Below are 14,839 nucleotides of genomic sequence, written 5' to 3' on the forward strand. Positions count from 1 at the left end.
GCTTTGCTTTCCTGGAGTTAAGGATCTCCTAGACTCTGCTGGAATTAAGGATGTACTCAGCCTTACTGGAATAAAGGATCTCTTTAGTTTTGTTGGGATTAAGGATCTCTTCAGCCTTGTTGGGATCAAGGACCTCCTCAGCTTTGTTGGGATCAAGGACCTCCTCAGCTTTGTTGGGATCAAGGATCTCCCAGGCTTTGCTTTCCTGGAGTTAAGGATCTCCTAGACTTTGCTGGAATTAAGGATGTACTCAGCCTTGCTGGAATAAAGGATCTCTTTAGTTTTGTTGGGATTAAGGATCTCTTCAGCCTTGTTGGGATCAAGGACCTCCTCAGTTTTGTTGGGATCAAGGATCTCCCAGGCTTTGCTTTCCTGGAGTCAAGGATCTCTTAGACTTTGTTGGAATTAAGGATGTACTCAGCCTTGCTGGAATAAAGGATCTCCTCGGATTTGTTGGGACCAAGGATTTCTTAGGCTTTGCTGGGATCAAGGATCTCCAAGGCTTTGCTGGGATCATGGAACTACTCCATTTTGCTAAACCCGTGGGTGGAGCCAAGGAACTTGTCCATTTTGTTAACCTGCGCCATATGATATTATTATCAAGTTGCTGCAAAATTATTTAGCCCCACAACGTGAGGAAATTGCTTTGCTATGTAATTTACATTTCATCAAATCTCATTGATTCACTTACCTCTCTTTCTTCTTTTTCTTTTTAAACAAATGAAACAATATCATGAATTTCTTTTTAAAAGAAAGAATACATTAGCCCCCAAATGTGGGGCCATTTCTCTATTATGTAGCTCATACAATCTTCATTTCATCAATCTCTATTTTTTTTTTTTTTGGGCACACTTCTCCATTTTTTTTTAATAATAATGAGACAATGTTTTGATTGTTAAAATATTATTACATGACCCCTCTTACCCCCTTTTTGTAAAGAGTAGAATCCTCATGAGAAAAAAAAAGATTTTGCTTCTTCTAGCTGAGTTCAATATTTATTTTAAACTTTTTGGTTGTACTCTATAGGTTGGCTGTACTCTCAAAACACCTTTAGTATTAGTTAAGTTTTTATGAAACCAGTGAGTTGCCTTTGGAGAGACCAATGGTACAAAGTAGTTTCACACCAGCAATACCTCATTTAACAAGCATCTTCAAGTTTTGGACTTCAAAGTTTAGGACTAAACTAACTGCATAAATGCTAATCAAACTGACCAGCTTTCTTCTCATCACTCCTTCCTACCCTTTCTATTGCTCAGGGTGTGGAGTCATCAACAGCCAATCCCATGCCATGTTCAAAACATTGTGATCTTTTGATCAATGTCAAAACCATTTAGCAACATGGTCTCAACCACCAATAAGTTGAAATAAAACAATATTGCAGTATCTTTTATGAATATTTTTAAAATGAGGTCCATTTAGTTGGAGGATGAGCATGACAACCAAACTTATCTATGATTCTATATTGTGTAGAACAAGTGTCTACTTCTATTGCTTTCATGCAACATAGTGAAAGCTATCCATTTGAAAACCATAGATTTCAGTCCATTATGTTCAAAATATAAAATGGAGAAATAATGATGCATAAAACTTATCTTGTGTTGGAAATTTCCCCAAAATTCCATATAGAGTCTCTCGGTAGAACGTTCGTTAGAGGAACCCACACTTTTGGGATCTTGATGTTGAACGCACCAAGAGGAACTTTCCTTCCTCTAAGTGTTTCCTAGCTTTGGAGCCATGCTTGCGAAGGGACTGCTTTTTCCCTCTCCTTTTTCCCAGTCCCCAGCGGAGTCGCCAAAATGTGAGAGTGCTTTTTTTCTTTAGCACACAGGCCCAAGGATCCTGGGCCAAATAGTTGTATTTTGGTGGACTGGGCTTGGTTCACCGCAGCTAAATGGGGGCTGATTACGAACCAAGTTGTGCGCAAGTCACATAAATCTCCTCAAGACAAAAATGCGATTCCTCCTAAGCAATAAAATACCATTATAAGTGTTTTAGTATCATAAAATGACCCTTTACTCTTACAAAATAAGTAAAATAGATGTTCATAATATTCACAATGAGAAAGAGATTGAAATAGAATATTTAAGGCTTATCTTTTATCGTATAAACATTTTAAAGAATTCCTTCACTTGGTACCCCGGGCGTACTGTCGTGGGATCAAGGGACGTACTGTCGTGGGATCCTGGGGCGTATTAGGCCTGTAAGAACCCAGAATCTCTGGTTCTCTGCACTATACAATCTTTCTCCATGCTTGTTATGCAATGGAGTTTTGTCCTTTCCTTTTACCTCTATAGGTCCTACACAAGAACAACTATACAATGCACATATCTTCAAATAATTGTTAGTTTCTTAGATTAGGATATATATATATATATTAATACATATACATATATGTAAATGAATTTCATGAGAATGATTCAGCCACGAGGATCCTGGCCCCAATTCTCACAGACTTAGTGCTTTTGCACAAGACTTGTGGGATTTGGAACTCAAGTCTGAGTGGCTTTGCTTGGGCAAAAGACTTAGCTTTACAAGCAAGAATATATGTATTGAGCAGCAAGAAGCAGTAAAGGAAGATAATATAATAAAGAAATATGCAAAGTAATTGTTAGAAATCCTCAAATCAATATGAGATATTTCATTATTTTTCTTAATTGTGGATTACAAATGTGCTCACTAAGACGTGATACAAGGTTCAAATAAGCTCAAAAATTACAGACTTTGATGGCTATTCAAGCCTCTAAGACTTGCAAAGTTTGAATCCTTTTGAATCCAAGTATGTGCTATAGTGGCTGTTTCTGGGATACCGGGAGACAAATATATGCTATAGTGGCTGTTTCTAGGATACCGGGAGACGTTCCTCTGTTTTTCTTAAATTTTACAGAGTTCTCATGGCTCTGTTATGATATTCTTCCTACTGAAAATCCTCCCCCCTCTTCAACATGGGTTTTCTCTTCCTTTTATAGCGTGTTTTCTAGGGCTCTGAGGTACTAGTGATTTCTCTCTTTTGCCCCTCAGAGCTCGTGCTGTGACATTTTCTTAGGGGCTGGTCTCTTCCCTTTTTTCTCATGGTTTTCATCTTTTAATACTGTTTCTCTAAAAGTCACTTGCTGACTTTCCATTCCGGGGCGTCCTTGGGCAACTAGCCTTCAATCTCTCTTCCTTCAAGATTTCTCACTTTTCAGACTCAGCTGCGGTTGTATTTCCTTGCTGTCATTATTCCCAAATAGTTGGAATCTTTTACTGCTGGGTTGAAAGTTCTCTTCCAGTTGCTTCTACGTATGATTTTCTCATTCTTGGTTCCTTGTGGTACAGCTCCTTTGTTCATGAATGTTTGCTTTATACTTTCTGATTCTTTGCTGCACCACTGGGTACTTGAGAAGGACATCTCTGTTCTTCATTTCTTGTATTTCGTGGTACCTCTCTTGAGCTGTCTCAATCCCACAGTAACTGTGCTGCATTACCTGAGGATCCCGGGCTTCTGGCAGCCTCTGGGTATCCCGGCCCAGTTCTTTCACTGGATTTTGCTGGACTTTTTGATGACCTTTTTGCTGGAAATCTGAACATAAATTGGGCCTTAATGTTGATTCTTCTTGCTGCTTGAATTGGGCCTTCTTTACTTTTCATGGAATGGGTTTTCTTGTGAAATTTTAGCCTTCAACAACCATGTCCAACGCTAGAGCACAAACTGATCAGTTAACCGTCCAACTTTAAAGCACAGATTGATCGAGTGTATTGTATGTACACATTGTATACGTTTGGATAGAAATGATTTCTCCTGCGTTTGCATTTTTTTTTTAGCCTCTTGCACTGTTCATGGGACATAAACAGTACATTTAGGCATGTGAATAGTAACCCGTGTGTGAATAGTAACTTTTTTTTATTGTTTTCAGTTTTTAGTTTTTAGCAATATAAGCGGTATCCAAATGGATTCAATTGTAGTATTGTAATTAATGAATGAATATTTTTGGCCATGAAGGACTGATTTAGATTCCTTAGCATATTTTTCTTTTTTTTTTTTTTTTTTTTTTTTTTTTTTTTTTGTTGAGGGAAAGCATATTTTTTCACTTGGCTAGTTTGATGACACCAAAATGGTTAGATAAAAGAGGACCAATCGAGACTTTAGAGTCCGTTTGGATACCGCTTATTTTGCTAAAAACTGAAAACACTGTAGCAAAATAATTTTTAAATGTGTGAACAGTGTCGTGGGATCCATTTTTAATGAAAATTTTGTTGAAAAAAAAGGTTTGTGGGTCCCGTGAACAGTGCACAGGACCTACTGAAACTCTCACCATAGCCACAAAACACTCAAAAAAAAAAAAAAAAGGAAACACGGGACGCGGGATGCAGACGCATCCCTTTTCATCAGTACCCAAATGGGTACTTAATTTCTTCTTTAGATGTATGTCTCGATTAATTTTTAAATGAAAAAGATAGATTAGAGAATAGAGAGTCAGTCAAGTGTGTAACAAATTGCTGTAAATTCTTGCTTGTGACAAGCATGTGCATGCCTCACTTAATGCCTGTTATATAAGCAAGTTTTGTTAGTTAATTACTTTAACTATAAAGTTAGATTAGTTACACTGTTTTAGTTGTATTAACTATTTTATTAATCAATGGATTTTGTTAATAGAAAACACTTTAGAAATTTTTTTTATGAAAAAAAAAAAAAACTGATTATTAATTTAAGACAAATTATTTCATTTATGATAAAATTCCTGAAAATCATGAGGGATTGTAATTGTATTGCTTTAAATTAATAAAATTGGAGGAAGCTTAATACACTTTAGTAAATTTTGATAAAATGGTCTACTTATTTTTAGTTGAAGCTAGCTATAATCATAAAATAGAAATCTGTTGGTTTGTCAATATAATTTCTTGTATTATACGTAATTCAATTATTCTCTCTCTCTAATACAATTAGACACAAGTCTCTCACTCACTCACTCACTCAGCCCTGTATGTACGTAAGCAATAAACCAGCTGTGATACACAAATCCCACAACCAATTTATTGCTTTACTATAATATTGTAACTAATCTCTCTCCCATGCATGCTTTGATGCTTTACACTCTACACTACACCAAAAACCAAAAGCAAACTATTTCTTTTGCAGTATAATACACAGAACTAAAAAAAGAAAAAATTCTCTCTCTTGGCTAATAACTTTTTCAACCATTTTTTCTTTCTCTTCCTCACCTTGAATCCATCAAGAACAATGGAGGATTCGGAAATAAAGGCAAACTTTTTTTCACCTTACTCATCATTACTGCCATTATCATCTTCACCTTCATCGAGTCAAATGGTAGTATCTGATATTACATCGCAAAGCTTAAAGTTAAAAAATGTTGCTTACATGAAGAAAGAGCAACTTGAGAAGATCGGTGCAGGTACCGCTAAAAGAAGTTCATCAAGTTTTTTCCTTAAAAACATGCTGAAGCATGAAGAAAACTTTGCTTGCTCATGTAATGGTCAATGTGAAACTGATATTAGAAGTTAGATATCCTTCTATTGATTAATATATGTAACATGTATTGAATTTGTTTTGCGCTTTTTATTTTGCTATGATTCTTGGTAAATTATTAATCGGTTCTTGAATCTCGATGAACTTTGTTTTGTAATATTGGGCTAGTTAGCTGTTCCTTTTCTTTCACCACTTTAAAATGGGTTGAATATGTTGCAAACTATTGAAGCCCAAATTCATATGGACTAAAACCACGAGGTTGAAACTATATATATATGGCTATGAAATGGAGCAATCTGTTTCAATTTTAATGGAGAGCAGAGGTCAAAAGAAAATCAGCAGTAAAGTCACAATATATCTATCACCTATCATTACAAGAAAAAAGACTTAATACAACGAAAAAAGTCATTACAATAATAATTAATGTCGTTGTAATAGGTGTTATTGCAACGACAAAAAAGTCGATGCAAGCCGTTGTAATAAATTTCGAGGCAATAGGTTTATGCAATACTAGATTTTCATTGCAATAAATTCCATATATTGCAACGATTTACTTTGAAAATCTCTTTACAACGACAAAAAAGTCGATGCAAGCCGTTGTAATAAACTTCGAGGCAATAAGTTTATGCAATATTAGATTTTCATTGCAATAAATTTCATATATTGCAACGATTTACTTTGAAAATCTCTTTGCAATAGGTTTTTTTTTATTACAAAAAAAAAGCAATAGGTTTATGCAACACTAGATTTTCATTGCAATAAATGGATTTACTTTGAAAATCACATTGCAATAGGTTATTTTTTAATAATTTTTTTAAATTTTAAAAATAAATAAATCATTTTTTAAATAATATTTTTTTCATTAACTTGTTTTGCAATTCAAAAACCATATCTAGGTACTATACTAACAAATTAAAGATATGCATAAAAGACGAAAAATTGGAAATACTTCATTTCAATACATATGTCAAAAAACACAAATATATACACAACTTGTTGAATTTACATTCAAATACATAGTTTCAAAAACTATGCAAAAATCAATACAACATGAAAGAAAAGTTTCTTCCCGAAGGTGTTTTCCAAGCATGCTTCATGACCATTTCATTGACTTACCACCTATTTTGGAGAAAAAAAAAAAAGAAGAAAAGAAAATAAGTATAAAGTTGAAAAACATCATATATATACAACACAATGACATCAATATACACCATCATTGATTCTTAAAAAAAACACATACAAAACAATACTACTTGAAGACTGTACAATTAAACAAATACACCATCTTTGTGATATACTGATATACATGTTTCTTTTGAAATGTCATCAAAAAAGTATGCTTCCAACTTTGGTTCTAATTTGAACAAAGAGTTTAATAAGTTTTTTTCTCTTTTTATTTTGAAGAGAGAAATTGGATTGGTATCATATTAAGAAGTTGCCTTCAATAGATAATAAAGTAGATAGAACTTTGAATGAAGGAGTTATAGCTTTGGACGAAAGGCAATGCCAATTCGTCAATACATTAGTGGGAGAGATGGTGAGCGTGACATTGTGAGTATCGTTTTGTCTTCCACATGTATTTATTGATCACTTTGATTGAAATTATTCATCTGACATTTTGGCTATTGTAGATTTGATTCCACATATGAGCTAGGCGTAGTAGAACTGGAGGCTGTACCATATACATTAGATAATAATGTGAAGGCATTTTATTTATTTTTTTAAATTTTATATCCAATATCAAATATATATGTCCATATATAGTGCTACTGTTGACAAGGTTTTATAATTTTTAGTTTGGTCTCCCTAAGCTGCAACTCGGATTGCATGAGAGATTTCTTAGACAAGTATGTGTTTCCTCTTTCTTGCCTAAAATGTTGCATATGGGACGCTATTGTGACACATATCATGTTTGCTATTTGTTTTTTCATTCTTTAGAATGTTAGTAGTTTGGTTTAAATTATTATTTAGTGTTTTATACTAATATTCTTGGTGACAATGTTCCATTATTCCTTTTCTATTCTTATAAATTTCTATAAAAAAAAAAAAGTTGTGTTTGCCTAGAGATTTTATGTTCCATCATTTGTACGTTGTTGTTTAATTATTTAATCTCATAGGATTAGGTAATTTAACAAGTATATGATGTGGTAATTTAACAAGTATAGGGAGCTAGTAATTGTTAATTTAGCAAGTATAGGATGTGGTAATTTAATAAGTATAGGGAGTTAGTAATCGTTAATTTAGCAAGTATTGGGAGCAATAGCATGTATGAGAAGTTAGCACTGTACATATAATGATGGAAATGAATGTGGTAAGTAAAGTGGTGGAAATGAATGTGGTAATTTAACAAGTATAGGGATAGAAATGAATGTAGTAGTTTAACAAGTGTAGGGAGTGAGAGCATGCATTGTACATTCTACACTTTGCACCTCATACTTTTTGAATGCATTTTTTGTACTCTAAAGTATGACCCATGTTATAGAGTGCAAAGTGTAATCAGAAGTATAGTTTATGGTGGTAAAATATAATTTATCTTTTGTCTTTAAAGGATTAAGAAGATGGACAATTAGATCTTTTCACGTGGTGCAATATTTTTCCATCCAAGTTAATTGCAAACTTAATGTCGGGGTGCAAAGTGTAACAAGGATCACAGTTTAGGGTGCAAAACGTGCATTCAAAAAGTTTAGGGTGCAAAATATAATCATAACATATTAACATGTACGTACCAAGTTAAATTAAATTAACTCACAAAATTAGAAACATATTACAAATAACATCTAAATGTGTATGTATATATTGATTTGTACATATGTCGATCGATTAATTTACTAAGAATTGTAACAAAATAACAAGAATAGTAAGAAATAAACACTAGTGGATGAGGAAGGTGTTTTATGCCTTAATTCAAAATCTGACAAGAAAGACAATAGTTAATTATCATGATATAATTTGATTAAATGTTCTTACATAATAATTTACTAGGATGTATACTATGATTTGAGAAGCTTGTTCGATTGCCAGTAAGGGTTAGGTTATGGGTTGCATGACTCTTGAGCTAGGCAGTAGGAGGACAAGGGGGCCATGGCCCCCTTGACTTTCCAAAAATTCCTCATCTCTTTTATTTTTGGTAAAAATATATAAATTAATGCATACATTTAAATAATGCCCCCTAGATTTGACTAATACATCATTTTTGTTTTTTAAAATTATTCTTATACCATACATAACTCATTAATTCAAAGTGTATTTAGTGCATTTCCTATTAAAAAAAAGTTCATAAATTATTAATGCACTATTTTCTTCTAATTACTCTTATACCATAATAGCTTTGCTCATTGAACCAAATAATATTTAGAAGACATCCTAAAAATATATGTAAGTAAATCTTTTTAATAAAATCCTTCATTATTTATTTTTAATGTTTTCAGAAGATTAGAAATATGGACATAGAATTTTGATTACTAGTTTCCTATGCTTAGCTTTTCAATGTTGAAAAACCTCTAGATTATTTAGTAACTGATTCTGGCGTGTAAGTCAATTGCACATAGGAGTTTGATTAATAATGAGAATTGTTGTATAACTAATCTGAGTGAATCTCCGACATCATAGAGTTAATATATGTGTGTGTTCATCTTTATTTATTTTTATCTACACTTTTTCTTAATGGAAGATTCTAATCTATCAACAATCCTCTTTTCAGCTTCATCATTATCATTGATAAGGGAGTTTTTTACTAAGGCCCATGCAAGGGAACTGATGGCGCCTACAGGTTCATTGGTTGCTAGGAGTAGATGGAAGGCCTAGGACGCCGACATAAAAAGTGACGGAGCCACACTAAAACCTGATGGGTAGAGTGTCCGACGGACAAATGGAAGGCTGATGGGGTGGATAAAATCCGATGGGTCCAGCGTGGCCTTACTTGGTCCTCACGAAAGTTCATATAAGGAAACATCTTGCATATTGGACAAAGTGGACCCACTACATGTTCATATCTCCCTCATATGGAAAGATACTCTACAATCTCGGAAACCCTAGTACCAGATCATCTCCATAAGGAAAAATCCCCTCTCTTAAGGGATCTTGGTTCACTACCAGCCACTATATAAGCACCAGACCTCCACTTTTCTCAAGTACGTAGAAAATCCCTAGCTCTCTCACTATAAATTTCTTAGAGATTTCTCATTCACTAACTTGACCTTCGAAGGGTCCTTGACTGGTACCACATCGATGTTTTCTGTTTGGTCCATTTGTTCTTATTCCACAGGTACCCATTGGAGTGGTTTGGAGCCTACAACTCACTGACGATTTCAGCACATCATCAATCATTATCATTATTACCATCAAGTCTAATACTACAACTACAAATGTCTAATATTACTTCACATGGCCAAAGATTAAAAAATGTGGCTTACATGAAGAAAGAAAAAGTGGAGGAAATAATGATGAAGATTGGTGGTACTGGTAAAGGAAGTTCATCAAGCAGTTTTTCCATAGAAACCCCAGCTCTGTCATGTTATGGTGAATGACAAACTAGTAGTAGAAGTTTGATATCCTTTATTATATATTGATTATTATATGCCATTTGTTTTTGTTTTTATAAATCATTATTGTGCTTTCTAATTGATATTATCCACTGTAAATCCATGTTGTTTGGTATCATTTTCTTTGATCTCTATGTTTCAAACCTCCCTAGTCGCCCAGTTGAATGAAAAAACAAGAAATATAGGATTTGTACTTTTTACCACAAGTGTGTTGATTATTACAAATCATTTTCTCTATTTGATTAAAGAAGAATGAATATGTTCACATTTGAAAACACACGGTTTATGCGTAGTTTGATGAATGTAAACAAAGCTTTGATTGCTATGCCTACTTTTGAATTGATTGCACTTGGAATTCCATTGGTCCCTAGCCTTTTTCAATCTTTCGTTGAAGTAACATGATATTAGTGTTGGAATTAAAAAAAAAAAAAAAAACTTTTAGATTGTTATTTATCTTTAATAGAGACTCTGTATGCTAATTTTATATTCCAATAAATAGTTTGTGAACATCTCATCATAATGTTGTCGATAAAATATAAAGTTCACTAGCAGGTACGAGCAATACTTGTACTCAACTTTCTTGTTTGACTTTATAACTTGTTGAGATGGAACAAGTGAGGAGAGACTTTATAATCCATGTATAAGCACTCCACTCTGTACTTAGAGAAACTCTCTCTCTCTCTCTCTCCTACTTATTCAATGGTTGCATGTTATATTGATGTATAAATGAGCCTTAGATAAAACACATTTAATCAATTGTTTCTTACCTTTCTCTAGTCCGTTTCCTCCTATAATAAATGAAATAAATAATGGAGATGAAAAAAAGTTTCAAATTGATACAATTTTATAAATTTTAAACTTTAGTTAACAAAATTATAATCCTAGAATATAATTTGAAACATGATATAAACTTTATGCTTTATTGTATGATTTTCCCAAAAAAATATAAACAAAACAAATGGGAGGTGCTTACTAAAAGCTAGTGTGAGTTGTACAAGGACCAAGGAGATATTTGGAGAAGAAATTAACGGTGACGATGTGATTGTTATTTGAAGCTTTCTTTTGTAGACAACATTGGGAATTTTCTTATTGCTCTTCCAACTTCTAAGTAGGTAGGGGTTATCAAGGAATTGTTCAAACCATAAAACGTTCATTGTAAATAGGGTTGAAATTGATGTTGGCATGTCATGTTGAGTTAGTTGTATTCAACTATATGGTTTGACAAAAATATGACCTATTATCAATTGTATCAAAATCTCTCAATCCAAATATGACAAGTTTATTGAGCGAGTTTACATAGCATGACATGACCCACTTAACGTGCTTAATAATTCAGCCGTGTTAGGTTGATACAGGTACAACTCATATCAACCTGCTTAATAAAAACAAGTTTTAGTTAGTTGACAAACATAGCCCATTTTCAGGCTGCTTTATATAAGAATTCATATAAATATATAATATTATATATACCTACATCAAGTCTCATACTCACAAGTCGCAAGTTTGTTCATAAATATATATTTGAATTCAATTTATTCAATATAAAGGTTTATTTAATATAATCAAGTCTAATTATAAATTTAAACATCATTAGCTCACTAAGTAAATGAATATAAATAAACTTTTTATGAACTCGGGCTCAAGCTGTTTATTTACAGTCCGAAGCTATAAAATGATACAGTAACAGGGACGGGCCCAGGGGGGCCCGGCCCCCTGGCCCAAAATTTTTTTGTTAGGTAATTTTAGACTTTTTTAGGGTTGGGCCCTCTTTTCTAAAACCTCGGCCCCCCTAACAGCCCAGATAGCCTAGCCAGCCCAATTAAAAAAAATTAAAAGCCTAATTCAAACCCACGGCTACAACTTAACCTAATTCAGAATAAAAAAAAAAAAATAATAAAGAAGAGATAGGATTCGGGAAAAGAGAGAGACCGAGAGAGTTGAGAAGAGAGTGATGTGAGTGAGTGAGTGACTCTGCCTTTCTATTTGTTAAAGAAAACTATGGATATACTTTGCAGTCAGTTTGGGTATGTCCAAAATTATTCTTTGGAATATGAACCTTTATTTATTTATTTTTTTTTGGGTTCAATTGCGTTAATACTAGGATACTAGGATAAGAGATGCTATTTTGGAGGCTAAGATTTGGCATTTCTCTTTGGTTAAAATTTTCTATCAAGGCAGGATTATTCTAGAGAGTTTATTACGAGGGCGGCTAAATGTGAAGTTAAGGAAAGGGGAAGGTGGATTTTGGAATCAAAGTTATGAAAGCATGATTTATAGATTTCAAGATTCTTCCCAAATTTAGGCAAGATAACACCCCCAGTAACATCACTCCCAACCACATGCCATAATTTTGACAAAAGATTGGGACATACCATCTAGCCCTGGAGATTTGAATGGGGCCATTTTTTTCAATGCAACCTTGACCTCCTCCACTGTATATGGTTGTAAAAGCATGGCATTCATTGACCGAATTACACATGAGTGAACCCCTTCCATTACCTGCTCTAAGGCTTGCGGATTGGATGTAGTCGTGGAAAGCTGAGAGAAGTAATCAACCAAAATTGGGGGCAATCTTGGCATCATTTGACTTCCACTTACCCCTCTCATTCTTGAGACCCCTAATAGCATTCTTTCTTTTTCTCTGGGTAGCTCTACCATGGAAGAATCTGATGTTCAATCCCCATGTTGTAGCCATTGAGAACAGGATCTTTGCCTCTGCATTCTCTCTTCTTTGTCAAGAAGAGAATTCACCTCCTTATGTAGTAGCACTAGGACCGGTTAATGACTGTGGCCTTGTATGTATGCCAACTCTGTCTGTTTAAGCAATTCTTTTTTTGTCTGAGCTCTCTTTTGACGCTACTAAAAATGGTTTTATTCCACACCCAAAGTTGTTTTTTTGCCAGTTTTCAATTTGTCATATACTCTAAACATTGGAGTACCAGTAGTGTTCAAACCCCAAGCTGACTGAACAGTTTCTTCACAATTATCGTTAGTGAGCCACATCTCTTCAAATCAGAAGGGCTTGTGTTCCTATAGGGCAGCAGTGCCCGCTAGTTCGAGTTCAGCAGCCTGTTCTATTGTGGTCTAATACTTCCAGCAGCCAACTAAGGTTCTGTTCAGGAGGTTAACTAAGTCTCCAAGCCATTTCCAGGTCAATTGCAAGCAATTGGAGGGAGCATGGGAGGCTAAAAGTCTCTGCTGTAACAGATAGAGTCAAATTAGTTAGACTTGTAACCAAGTACTAGGTGCAGGCAGTAATTGTACAGCAACCTATGGGATTAAATTGTATTCAGCTAGTTAGGGTGTGTGTTAGTTAGTATAGCCTACGCCAATAGGAATTAAGGTCAGCTTGAGCCATTTAAGTGGCTGCATGAGAATGCAGCCTTCTATAAATAGAATATTGGCCTCATTTTTGTAATCAGTTTTGAAAAGTGAATAAAATACCTGGCCTTTTGAGTGCTATTTTGAGAACTAAGAGTTCTTTGTAGGGTACTATTAATCCACCTGTAAGTTTCTCTAAACAACTCTCTCTTCCATTTCACCATCTACGCCTAAACAACAACCCATCGCATACCCTACACCACTAACTTACCAAGGTCAGGCAATAGCTTGTAATCTATTACATTGAGGTGAAATAAAATACTAAAGTCTCAACATCCATCTATATTTGTCATGATGAATTAGGTCCGACACAATCATTTATCATTTACATAGCATTTTTGGTTTTTGCACCATGCAGGTATAAAAGGTCCAGAATTATTAAACATGTGGCATGGTAATACTGAGGGGAATGTGAAAAATCTTTTCTCGAAAGCAATAAGTGAATACAAGAAGTATGGTAAAGACTATAATTTGAGGGAGATTTACTTTACATTTTGTTAGAACATGTATTAACTATTCTTTATTTTCCTCCCTTTTTAAGGTGATAATTTTTTTGTGTGTAGAGAATAGGTAGCTCTACCGATTCAGACTAAATGGATCGAGTTGTGAATCAGTTGTTAACAATGGTTAGTGAATAATCCTCATTTAATTTATAAATATGACATGTGAAATTCATTAGAATAGTTGAAAATTTTTGAGATTTTTCTATTTTTCTTTGATATTCCTTGCCTCTTGTCCAATATCGAACTAATAATAAGTTGTTTATTTTAGATTGATGGTTTTCACAATATGAACAACATCTTCATTGTTGGAACAACCAACAAATTGGACCTTATACATCCTGCTCTTCTGAGGTAATATTCTCTCCCTCCCTTTCTCTCTCTTTGATGCACCCACACATATACTCATCCTTATAGTGTTCAATTCATAAACTGGGTCGATTAGACCTTCCTGAGATAGGCGCTCTTGATGAAGCAGGATGTGTTCGGATTTTAAAAGTTCACACTAAAAAATTATTAGGTAACTCTTTACCTGAGTTGGATGTGAGCCTCAAAGACATAGGTAAAAATTATTTTATTTTTTTGCTTCAATAATATTGATAAATGGAACCATAATCTCATGTCACTGGTTTGTATTACATGTATTTTTGTTAATAATATAAACTTTTGTGGGTTTGGTATTCAAATCCAATTTGCCTTTTGAAACTAATTGTTCATCTATGTTTTCTTTTATTTATTGGGATTCAAGATGCTAGCTAAAATTTCTGATTTGTTCTTGTGATGTTTCTCTCTTTGTTGGTTGTGTGCTATTTGTACAAGAACAGCTACTTTGACTCCAAGTTGGACTGGAGCAGATCTTATAAGTCTCACAAGATTGACGCTTGTCAAATGCTTTAACTCGGGTCATGGGAGGCACACTGGGAAAATTTTGCAAGTATGAAGGATATAAGAAA

The 14,839-nt window shown here is 34.0% G+C and overlaps 1 long non-coding RNA gene across 1 annotated transcript; it reads left to right on the forward strand.

Moving 5' to 3' along the window:
• The first annotated feature begins 13,699 nt into the window (after nt 1-13,699).
• LOC115982597 lies at nt 13,700-14,839 on the forward strand. The gene is made up of 3 exons (XR_004089670.1): nt 13,700-13,843; nt 13,950-14,012; nt 14,158-14,839. It is a non-coding gene; the product is annotated as an uncharacterized LOC115982597 (long non-coding RNA).

The sequence above is a fragment of the Quercus lobata genome, chromosome 3, assembly GCF_001633185.2.
Source record: "Quercus lobata isolate SW786 chromosome 3, ValleyOak3.0 Primary Assembly, whole genome shotgun sequence".
NCBI lineage: Eukaryota > Viridiplantae > Streptophyta > Magnoliopsida > Fagales > Fagaceae > Quercus > Quercus lobata.